Genomic DNA, 12505 nt, shown 5'->3' with positions numbered 1-12505 from the left:
ATCATGTCAGTTATCATGTACATTATCATGGCAGTATTATGGTCAGTATCATGGTCAGTATCATGTCAGTTATATCAGTAGCATGTCAGTTATCATGGTCAGTATCATGTCAGTTATATCAGTAGCATGTCAGTATCATGTCAGTTATCATGGTCAGTATCATGGCACTGCAGCGCCCCCCCCCCCCCCCCCTGAACTTCTTTGTATGCCCCCTGGGGGGCTGTACCGCCCCCATTGGGAAAGACTATACTCTAAAAGACTATATTATAAAAGACTAGTACTATAAATGTATATTTGTGTACTGTACATGTACATGTATGCAGGTGCTCTAGCCCAGGGGTTCTCAAATTTTGGGGGGGTCCCCAAATTAGATTAAAAATAAATAAATGAAGAGTTACATTTACATAGTAGCCTACACATATTACATGCATAAACCTTCCTTAATGATTATATCTGGTTTCAGTATTAATTTATATATGTTCTCTACTAAGGATATTTTTGCAGTCAGTTTGTATTGGGGTGGGGAGGGGGGGGGCATTTCCGGGGGTCCCCAGCCAAAAACGTTGAGAACCCCTGCTCTAGCCAGTGATTAAAGCTGGCTGCACTGCATGCCAGAGCACAGGGTAGTCATCTAATCAAAAACAACCATCTCACTGTATAGTCACACCCATAGAGTATTAAAAGGATAGAGACTAAACTAGCGCGAAGCTCCGCCCCCTCCGCTATTCATGTCAGTGGAAGTTGCTCAGTGGCGTTTTGAAGCACCCGGAAGGCTGCCGGAAGTACCGTCTTTTCGCTGATTCAGCATTTCACTTCCGCATTTGGACACCAAATTTTGTCCAAATGCGGAAGTGCACCCAGAGTGCACCTGGGCTTTACATTGGGCGCTCGGTTGCACGGGGTTTCCTCGTCAAGAATCCACGGGTCCGCCTGCAGTCCTTCCTCTTACCATTAGGGCCCAGCGCTTCAACATTGGAGTGCATAGCTGGCCCCTTGGTCACACCCCATCAGCTTCCTTCCTCCATCCTCTGCAGCACCCACTTAAAATATACTTCCTGTCCCGCAGTTTATCACCGCTTCGCTCACGTCGCACTCCCTCGGTTTTCCAGTTGGCTGCGTCACAGCAGTCACCAGGATAACAAACGATCCTGTCGCTTGGTGGCCCAACAACAGTCCGCTCTCGGCTCCTTGCCCGGTCAATGAACTGCCTCCCATCTCTCGCTGCTCTTTGTTCGTCCGTGCACTACGTTAACACGTGAGCAAATCTTCAGCAGTCCAATTCCAGAAAACAATGTACGACACAGCTCCTCCAACCGCACCTGTTTACACCTACAGAGAGCAGTTGATGGAATGCTGATGCCTGGAAGGGCGTGAGTGATGGGAACGTGTGTGTGTGTGTGTGTGTGTGTGTGTGTGTGTGTGTGTGTGTGTGTGTGTGTGCGTGTGCATGTGCGTGGAGGCCTGCAGTGCTGGTGAGGTTGCCTGGGGCCGGGCTGTACTGGATGACCTCCAGCAGTTGACAGGGTTCATGTCCCTCCCTTCCCAGCTCCCTCGATTGGCTCCCTCCCTCATTCTCTCCATTTTATCCTCTTTCCTTCCCTCATTTTGTCCATCTCTCCCTCATCTCCCCTTAACCCTATATGGCCACCCTAATTAACAGTGGATTGTGCCTTCTACCTGCACTATTCATATGTTTAATTCGTAATTTTAATGCCAATAGAAAAATCTGTGACATACACACTATATCTCATTCTAACACGGTAATTATACCCACAACATCCGCTAGTTTTCTCCACTGTGTTACACAGTCAGATGTCCGGGATGCTAAGCTAGTCAAATTAAGCTCTAATCAAGCCCCAAATATTGCATATTACGCAGCGATGCAGATAAAGACCGTGCACGTGCGTGCGAGAGCGTGCACGCGAGGATTTCGGCTGATTTTAGTTAGATTACATCGGCCGTTATAGCCAAACAAGCTAAAGGTGGCTGCATTTTGCTACATTAAGATTATAGGGAATAAAACGTTTATGTTATTTACATTATTTACGTCAACGGTTATGATGGCTTTTTTAATTCATTACGTCAATAGCCATAAGGGTTAACACCTCCTTTTCTTCCCTCGCTTCGTAACTCCCATCCCTCTTTGCCTGACCTCCTTGTTCACTCCCCCTCCATCTATTCCTCCCCTCCACTTCATTTATTCCTCAGCTCCCTCCTCTGACTCTCTCTCTACCTCCTCCACAGTAAGCTGTATAGATCTCTCTTTACAAGTACCCATTAACAGTGCACCCATCACCATCGGTTGCGTGCTTAACCCTGCATTCCAGCACTCTCAGCACTTTAAGGGTCATCCGCAGTGAAACAAGTGAATTGCTTGGAACCCTGCACACCTTGGCGCCATTAACCCAAATGACAGGTCGGCCGTGCAGGCTCTCGATGCAAACAGCGCTCTCATTCCAACGTTTCTGAATACATTTCTATTTTTATTAACACAAGTTAGTTTTGGACTCTGTCCATTAACTTCTGCCGTGTGAGGTGAAGTTGCTTTTATATTTAAAATCTCTGGGGGGAGACAATGAACCGGTGATGAGGGCTGCACACATGCAGAGAAATGATGAACATGGACCAACAGCACTGACATGACTCACATTAACCCTTTAAGATCTGAGGCCGCTTTTTACAAATGCTTTCTATAATTCTCACACTTTCAAGATTTTTCAAAAACTTGCTATGTTAAATGGTGCATTAACTGCATTTATATAGGCTAGCACCTTTATCCAAGGCGCTTTACAATGATTCTGCATGCATTCACACACACACACACACACACACACACACACACACACACACACACACACACACACACTCATACACCGATAGCGAAAGAAACCATGTGCAAGGCAGCAACCTGCTCATCGGGAGTAATTAATGGTTCAGCGTTCAACTAACTCTGGGGGAGCCTGGGATCGAACTAGGAACCTTCCGGTTCCCAAGCGGAAGCTCTACGTCCTGAGCATAGACTGTAAAAAATATGGAGAAAGCGTTCTCCGGGTCTAACATGAACGTAAAATGAAGCCTGTCAGTCCTTGTATTGTAAGTCGCCATCTTTCTAGATCCGTTTTGGCCCAGCTGGCCATTGGCTGGCCCAGACAACGAGGCGGGACTTCCCCTCTTCTTCTCCGTTGGTTTTTATTTTGACTCGAGTGGGAGGGGAATCCCGATCATAGACTGTAACGGTATACGCCCCTCAGAACATACGCGACTTTATGGTCATTCTTTTAATAAATGGGACCATAATTTTCCAAAAAGAATATTATGACATTAGAAATGAGACTTTAAACTAGTGACTGGAAGCAGAAAGTATTCATGACCATGTTTATTAAGGTAATACAGTCTAGGTGAAGTTGGGCCCAAATACATGGACTTCTATGGGGATATGGGTTTTTCTGGGTCCAATGACAGCGCCACAACAGGCCATTATATGAACTTTCAGGAAATCCCGATTTCCTCAGTGGCTTCACAAAATATCTGTCTGACTCCCCCCCTGGTCCTGAGCCACTGCCGCGCTGTGAACAGGTCCACAGCACTGCCACTCAGGTGTGGAATGCCCTGCCCCCTTCCCTCAAAACAAACAAATCACTGGCTTCCTTTAAAACCGGTCTGAAAAATTACCTATCAATATCAGCTGGTCAAAAGGAGAGAAGATGACTGCCCAACCCCGATTTATTTATTTATTTGGTATTTAGATTTATTTAGATTTGTTGGTACAACTGCAAATAACTTTCATGTGTTGTGAGGTATCCTCGATTACTATCATCACTATATTATGAATGCATTGGGACCCGAATGGAAACAAGACCGCAAGGACTTTTTTCGGTGCCATCCTTTTGGATAAAATGTGCTTTTTTTGACTGTACCATGTACTGCTTTTCTGCATATGATATATTGTCTAATAAAAATAATAATCAAAATAATCAAAATAATGTCACGCACGCACGCACGTGCGCGCACGTGCGCGCACACACACACACACACACACACACACACACACACACACACACACACACACACACACACACACACACACACACACACATCCTCTTCTAGACAGCTCGCCTCCTACGGGCCACACCGTAAAAAGTGTGTCATAATTTAGATGTCATAATGTCATAATGTTTATAATGTTAATAGTCTTCTATCTATCTATCAGAATGCATAAACAGGATTTGGATGTAGGCCACCTTGACTTGCACAGTCTCCTCTTGGCCTACTTTTACACATGGACGAAAGAAAACCACTGAACACCGTACACAACTAACTATCAGAAGGAAGCTAAAGCCCAGCCCGTTCTATTTTAAAGTAAATTAACAGCTGACATACCAATGCAAGAGATGTATACACTGGCAACACTGTGACAGATAAGTCACAGTGTGTCGCATGTGCACGCACGCACACACACACACACACACACACACACACACACACACACACACACACACACACACACACACACACACACACACACACACACACACACACACCACAGCCTAACATAGAACAGCACTGCTTTACATAGCACAGCATAGACGGCCTGACATGTTGCACAGTACAGAAAGTAGCCTACTTCAGCCTGGAACCATTCTGAAATCAGGATATAACGTAGAGTCTATATAGCATCACCTCCTGGTTCAGGATATAACGTAGAGTCTATATAGCATCACCTCCTGGTTCAGGATATAACGTAGAGTCTATATAGCATCCCCTCCTTGTTCAGGATATAACGTAGAGTCTATATACTGTAGCATCACCTCCTGGTTCAGGATATAACGTAGAGTCTATATACTGTAGCATCACCTCCTGGTTCAGGATATAACGTAGAGTCTATATAGCATCACCTCCTGGTTCAAAATGAAATCAGGATAGAGTCTATATAGCATCACCTCCTGTTTCAAAATGTAGCCATCGGAAAATAAATTAATGCCAGCCTGTGACTTCAGTCGTTAAATATATACAAGGTCTCAGACTGATCAAAGCCCCATTGACGAATGAAAGACACATATTCTAAAAAAGTATGAAACAGTAGAATTTGCTGTTCATCTCTACAGTATATCTAGATAGTGAGTCAAAGAGGATACCAGGTTACAATGGACATCAGTGGTTCTCAACCAGTGGTCCTTGAGGGGGTTCCAGGTGGTCCCCAGTTATTAAACTTAAATGATGAAGAGTTGGTAACCAAATGGACCCTATCTTGAGAGCGTAAAATGAAACCAAATGGACCTGCATTACTTAATTTACAAGACCTCTACACAATTAGAGAATGTAGAGGAATTGTCATTTTGATCAACGTTTGCCTGCTATCTCTCCTATGGTACCAACAGAGCCGGACTAAGAATGGAACTAGGTGGAGCTTAAGCGCCAGGGCCCGAAGCTTGCAGGGCCCGGTACGAGACTATAGCGGTACAGCTGAAAAATATAACGCAACATAGGAACCCCCGCTAGTGTTTTTGGTCTTCGTCTGAGATTTTCTGTAGCAGTTTTCTGGATGGGGGGGGGGGGGGTTCCCGACGGCTGCGTGTCGCTTCCACCTCTGACAGAGGGGAAACAAATAAGCGACGCCGTCAGAAGCCCCCTCGCCCAGGAAGGCCCCCTCACTCAGATCTCAGACGGACCAAGTTGCGACAATAACATACAGCCTATGTAAAGAGGAATATAAACAAGACCTTGGCGCAAAACTTCATATTTACCCTGCTCTAATACAACAAAAGTGTGTTCTTACATCCTCCATTTCACGATTTCAGCACTCGTGAGTAAACTAATTTAATTGCCATTATGAAAGTTTTCAGTGACGTTGGACCCGCAGGTTGCATTGTCGTCAATAATTAATCTGTCTTTAAAACGTTCTAATGTTAATATAGCATATTGGCATTGTCTGTTGGTGCACACATGTTATATGGACCATGTAACAACATGGTCAACAGCACTGTTTGCAAATGTAGCTACATTTGTTGGCCACAAAGACAATTTAGACAAAACATGCTGCTGCCTGCTAATGGAGCTGGAGCTCAGAGGGTCTGAAAGGCTAAATCTCATCACATGGTGTGGTACATGCTTAAATGCAGATTGCAGAATAAATAACGAACCTTGACATCACGAATAGTGTTGAAAACCACTGCCCTAGAAAGTAGACACTTCAGTGAATTGGTAGACACTCCCTGAGCAGGCTTCAAGCTTGCTCTTTAAAATCCTCTGGTAGCCACGCCCTCTCCCCCCTCCACACACACCTGCTGCAAACAGACAGACAGAGACCAGCTCCTTATGTTTGGTAGTAAAAGGAATGAAATAAACAACTTACTGTATGTAACTTTACACCTCATTGACGTTGAGTGGAGTAGGTTGTTAGAAAGGGAAAACTGTCACAACTGTGTGACAGTTTGAAAGATAAGTTAATTCATCTTCAAAACAAACTGCTTGGTCGTTTTGTTTTTATTCTGCAGGTGAGTTAGCTTCCTATGCTAAGCGTGTGTGTGTGTGTGTGTGTGTGTGTGTGTGTGTGTGTGTGTGAAAAATGTACAAACAATGGTGCTTGAAGTGCTGTGTGCTATAATAAATATACAGACACAATGGTTATAGTTTATATACTATATTATATACAGTACTAGGCTGTATTGTAAGATGATTATGAAAAACCTGAAGTAAAGGTATTTTAAGTAAAGGTAAAGGTATTTTCGTTTTAGCAGATTTCTTATACAAGGCTTGGGAAAAAAGGCAGAATGTTCCGTTTGTTTTAAATGGAGTTTTTATTTTATTGTACAACTATGCAATATTGAAGCAATGCTTTATATGTTGTGTCCTATAAGTCCATGTGGACTGGGCATCTATCTATCTGTAACCGGAAGGATGCAGTATACGTACACATACCTGTACGTTGTATGTTTGTCTGCTGTTATTTATTTATTTCTACCATATTTACTTCCACTCAAAGCTTATGGTGTCTCTCTCAACCTGCTCCACAGGTACACGATCCAGGGTGATATGCCCAGACCCCCAAGCTCAGCTTCTTCTCAGCCCTGAATCCATTCTCCTGCATGTGACATGCTGTGAATGCTGGACCATAGAGCCTGCCCTAAATCCCTGACCACTGCACTACACGTGCAGTACTAAACATCCAAGGCTGAGCATGCAGCCAGCCGTGGCATCCATGGGAGCCAGGGAAATGAGGCTGGTCTGTGCCGTTGATACTGGGAGGGAAGTACTGGCCAGCTAAGCAGATGTATGGAGGATGGAGATGCTGCTGGAGCGCTCATCATGAACTGGAGAGATCTCTCTATCCATGGGTTCCACAGTTTGACCCTGGCATCACGTAGTCAAGTAGAAGATGGCTTAAGGTAGGAACTTTGTTTTTGTTTTGCTTCTTTGTTGCTGCTGCTTGTGTTGTATGTTATGTATACTAGTGTGATTCAAGCTGGTGTACTATTAGTGCCATTTTGGAACCAAATTACTTGGCGGCAATGAAACCTGTTCAGTTCAGGGACTGTTTCTGTCTCTGGAATTGAATGCTGATGTGAATCTACAGTTTGTATGTTGTGTTGTGTCTGTGAAGGCTGTGAGTTGTAACAGAGAACAGCATATGTGTACTGTATGTGGCTCTATAATCTATATAATCTGTGTAAACAATATGCCATCTAAACAACATTTGTATAATTTGTGTTCAACAAAGAAACAAATCAAAGTAAAATCAATAAACAAACAAACAAACAAATGCGCGTGTGCACACACACGCACGAACAAGTCTACCTATGTACTATATGGATAGACAGACAGACAGACGCCGTTCTAAACGGCATGGCCAAAAGACTTTCATTCAAACCTTTATTTATTCTCGAGAGACATTGAGGTTTCCCTTAATTGTCAAGATACAGTACAACATAATACAACATTTTCAAAGCAAATATTTAATTTAAGCTGTAAGTCATTCCACGTGGTTGGGGCACCAAAACCATTTTTTGTTTTCCCTATTTCTGTGTTTACATTTGGAACTTTTAGTGTAAGCCAGTGACTGGAGCGTGTATTATATGTTTCAGGATTCCAATCCAGCAGAGCTTTAATATACAACTGTAAAGTCCATCAATTGCTTTAAAAAGAAATGGATACCAATGTTTATTCCTGTCGGCCAAGGAAGGCCCACTCTGTCATGTAGGACAGTAGGATGCAGTGAGGAGTTCTATAAGGTTCAACAGATATAAGAGCAGAGTGATAAACTGCATTCAAGGGCTTGAGGACAGAACGAGCAACATTTCTATAGATGACATCTCCATAGTCCAATACAGAAAGAAAGACTTCAACTTAAATCGCATGGTCTCAATTTCCTCGTTTGCTCGCAGATTGCCATCTCCACGTCTCAGCCTCAAAGGAGGATTAGGCAGGCTGAAGCCTGAAGGTCAGATGCACTGAAATGACATCTCCATCACCACCACACCCTTGTCCTTTCTTCCTCCGCCCAACTACTCCCGTTATCGCCAGAGTACCTACTACACACAACATTAAGCTTGTGGATGTACGCTTTTGAGCAGAGGCTCATTACTACTGGAGATGTGTCCCAGAGTGAGCGCCGTTATGTGTTTTATATGACCAAGCGTCTTCAATTCCCAGGCCTCTAAGATGAACATTAACACACATACATGTAGTGTCCAATCAAAAGTTAAGGAGAATATATATTTTATTTATTTATATAAAATAATAACACAAAATATTTGTACCATTTATCAATTCTTGATTGGGTGGGCAGTATTTTTAGACCCAACTTTTTTTCAACCAGTGGTCCTTGAGGGGGTTCCAGGTGGTCCCCAGCTAAATGATGATGGAGAGTTGGTAACCAAATGGACCCTTATAGATCTTTAACTCTTGAGTGTAAAATGAATTTACACTCAAGAGTTACATTATTGTTAAACATCTGCATTGCTTAATTTACAAGTCTACACAATTAGAGAATGTAGAACAATTGTTTTTTTTTATCAAGATATTCAAAGTTTTGGGTCTGAGAGGCTAAAAGTCATCAAATGGTGGTTCGTGGCTCAAATGCCCAATAAATAATGGGCCTTGATACAAAAAGGATTGAAAACCACTGACCTAAACACATACCGCAAAAGCTAGCGACTATAGTGAGGCGGAGGGAGAGACTGTGCACAGGCCAGGGCACTAGTGAGGCGGAGGGAGAGACTGTGCACAGGCCAGGGCACTAGTGAGGCGGAGGGAGAGACTGTGCACAGGCCAGGGCACTAGTGAGGCGGAGGGAGAGACTGTGCACAGGCCAGGGCACTAGTGAGGCGGAGGGAGAGACTGTGCACAGGCCAGGACTCGCAAAATGAGCACAACAGAAGTGTTCAGACCACAACACAGATAAACTGATATGATTGATAGCATAGTTGCATTTCTGTGTTTTGGGGGGATTTGACCCCCCAATTAATATTTTACACACACATTCAGTCACTGTGATGTAAGGCAGTGTCTGAAATACTTTAACATGGAGAGGGATGTTCTACATTTAATGTACGTCCTGATTTTATACTACTGTATTGGAGTAGAATCACACAAATGTCAGCAGAACCACTTGAGAATCAGGAAGGTAGTTGAAATCTATGGTTGAAATATAGCCTCTATTTATTTGATGTACTTCATAGTTATTGTTAAAGAAGCACTGCCACCTTGTGGACATTGTAAATCACCACAGCTGGCCCATGCTTTGAATTGAAATGGGAGGATTTTATCTTTTAGGACAGCATATAGTATGACATTGTGTGTATTGTGTATTGATAAACAATGGCTGACAATATGACTTTTTCTTGAGGACATACCATAATATGAAAATGTACAAAAGTACAGTCAGTAAAGTATAGTACGTTTTGGACCACATTGCGTAGTAGGCTATCACGTTGTTGTTTTTGACAGAATATTATGGCATTACATTATCATTATTATTATTATTATTATTCTTATTGTTATGGCATATTTGTGGCATGTATGTGTATGTAGGCTACGTATGTTATATAGAGAACTTGTGTTTTTCACTTTGCTAGTTAGTTTCCATTTGGTTTTGTGAAATGTGGTTGTGTTTTGCAATTTAGGCCAGTGGTGTAACAAACAAAAACAATACAATACAAGACAGGTCCTGTCTGTCTAAGTGAGTAATTGTCTTTCTTAAAACGTCAGTGAGCTGCACGTTAACAAACACCATCACATGATGAGAAGCAGTGGACTGGCCTGATACTAGTGTCAAATGTTATTTGTATGAGGCTTTGGGCTAATCATGACAATGAAAGACAACAAATGAAAAGAAAGTCACTGAATGTGCAGCATCACAAAAGCTTCAACTGTATAGTGTTCTGATGCATGTACTTGATACTATTGCCAAGAGAAGCATTCAACTGCTGTAATAACACGGTCAAATTGAAACTATCCATTGTAACGCATTGATGTGCTCTTATAATCATGATAACCAAACTGCTATGTGTGAGAGCCTGAGTGGCATTGGTTATAGCAACCATAAGCGTTGATAGAAAATGTACCAAAATGTACATTTTGGGTAAAACTTATAATAATTACACTTGAGGCTGTGAGATGTATTATACCACAGCTAAAATGCACAAATAACATTGTATGCAATAACCAAGATGGAGCATGATCGGTCAGAATGCACAGATTAGTCCAGTACTTCTGCAGCAGTTCTGTAATAACAAAATAGAAGAAATCTATAATTTGCCCCTTCATTTGCATACAGATAAGAGGGGACTTCATTTAATTCACTATTTTTTTGTATTCTATATGAAAAATCATCCTCTCTCACACACATATGCCAGTGTGTAGTGATCACTCTCCCCAGTGCAAATGTTGCCACTGACATTGCCGACCTCTTTCTTTCTTTCTTTCTTTCTTTCTTCTTTACAAAATAGTACTTTAGTTGAACATATCATTGTTGTATTTCCTTTTCTACAGCAGTGCACCATTTCATCTGCATCATCTCCGTTAACTACCATGACATCTGTACCATCACCGACTCTCACCGCAGAAAATCTCACCACAATAGATTATTATGATTATGACAATATGACAATAAGTAATGAATATAACCCTGCACATTTGCAAAGCAGGGTGTCTCACTGTGGTTTGGTTAAATGCGATCATCTTCCTGTTTGGGATTTTGGGGAATGGCCTGGTTATCTGGATTGTTGCCTTCAAGATACGTTATATAACAATAAGCGTACGCTGACAAAGGCTGCGGTTGCAGTTGCCTGGCTCTTTTTTTATGCTGCTGAGCATTCCTTCCTTAGTGTTTCGTGAAGTTTCCGAGAATAAAACTTTTATAACCTCAAGCTCAGTCATGGAATGCTCCAGCGATCCACCAAGCTATATCCCTGTGCTTCGCTTTGTTCTAGGCTTTGTAATTCCACTGATAATCATCACGGTGTGTTATCCGGTTATCATTGTAAGGCTACAGAACAAATCCGCCACGTCCACTAAGCCACTATCAGGCCAGTCATAACTGCCCTGATAGTCACATTTGACATCTGTTGGCTTCCATACCACATCTACATTTTACTAGCGATTGATGGTTCAAATGATAAAACAAAAAAATCAGATATATCTAAAACCTTTGTAAACGACTACCTCCCCCTGGCCAGCCGGGGCGCCTGATGGAGGGGAAAGGAACTGGTCGGAATAACGTGTCCCTTCCACGCGCTACGTCCGGCCGGGGAAATTCCCCTCTGTCAGGTGAAAAGAAGCAGCTTGGACTCCTCATGCATAGAAGGAGGCATGAGGTCAGTCCGCTGCCCCCCCAGGTTGGCAGAGGAAGTGCAGCGCCCAGGATTACATTAGATAATTGGCACTGGGTGAAAAAGAAAACTGGGTTACAAAATCGTGGGATAAAAAAAAAAAAAAAAAAAAAAAAACCTTTGTAAACGCAAATAGTTGCATGAACCCGTTTCACTATGCATTCATGGGCAGAGATGTTAAGCAGAATTTATGTTCTTTGGTTTAAAAAATGTTAAACGCTTTCATGGAAGAGAAGTCCACCTTCCGGTGGACTTCTCTTCCATGAAAGCGTTTAACATTTAGCAGGGCATCAACCTCAGTCACAACCTCTCTTCGTTAAGAGCAGTGGTTCCCAAACGTTTGAGCCTGTAACCCAAACTAGTGAAAATAACTGATCTACAAGCTCACAATGCATCACTTCGCGCCACGTTGTGAGCTTGTATTTTACTACTTAGGCCTATGTTTGTTTGTTTTCTGATTTATGGAATGTCTTAGATTTTTCTTTTCTTCATGAAATTACTGAAAAGAATAATTTAATTCATTTTTAATTCATGAAAATGTTTATTTATTTTTTATGTTTTTAAATCATAATTTAAAACAAAATGTAAAAAAAAAAAAAAGCTTTAGAGAAGTACAGTATGTTCTCAATATTGATATAAAACAATATCTCGCTGCCCTGTTTATCTTCCCGTGAAAA

Source organism: Protomyctophum bolini, assembly GCF_963924005.1.
Source record: "Protomyctophum bolini genome assembly, chromosome: 6".
In the NCBI taxonomy this organism is placed as follows: domain Eukaryota; kingdom Metazoa; phylum Chordata; class Actinopteri; order Myctophiformes; family Myctophidae; genus Protomyctophum; species Protomyctophum bolini.
This window is presented reverse-complemented; position numbering follows the sequence as displayed.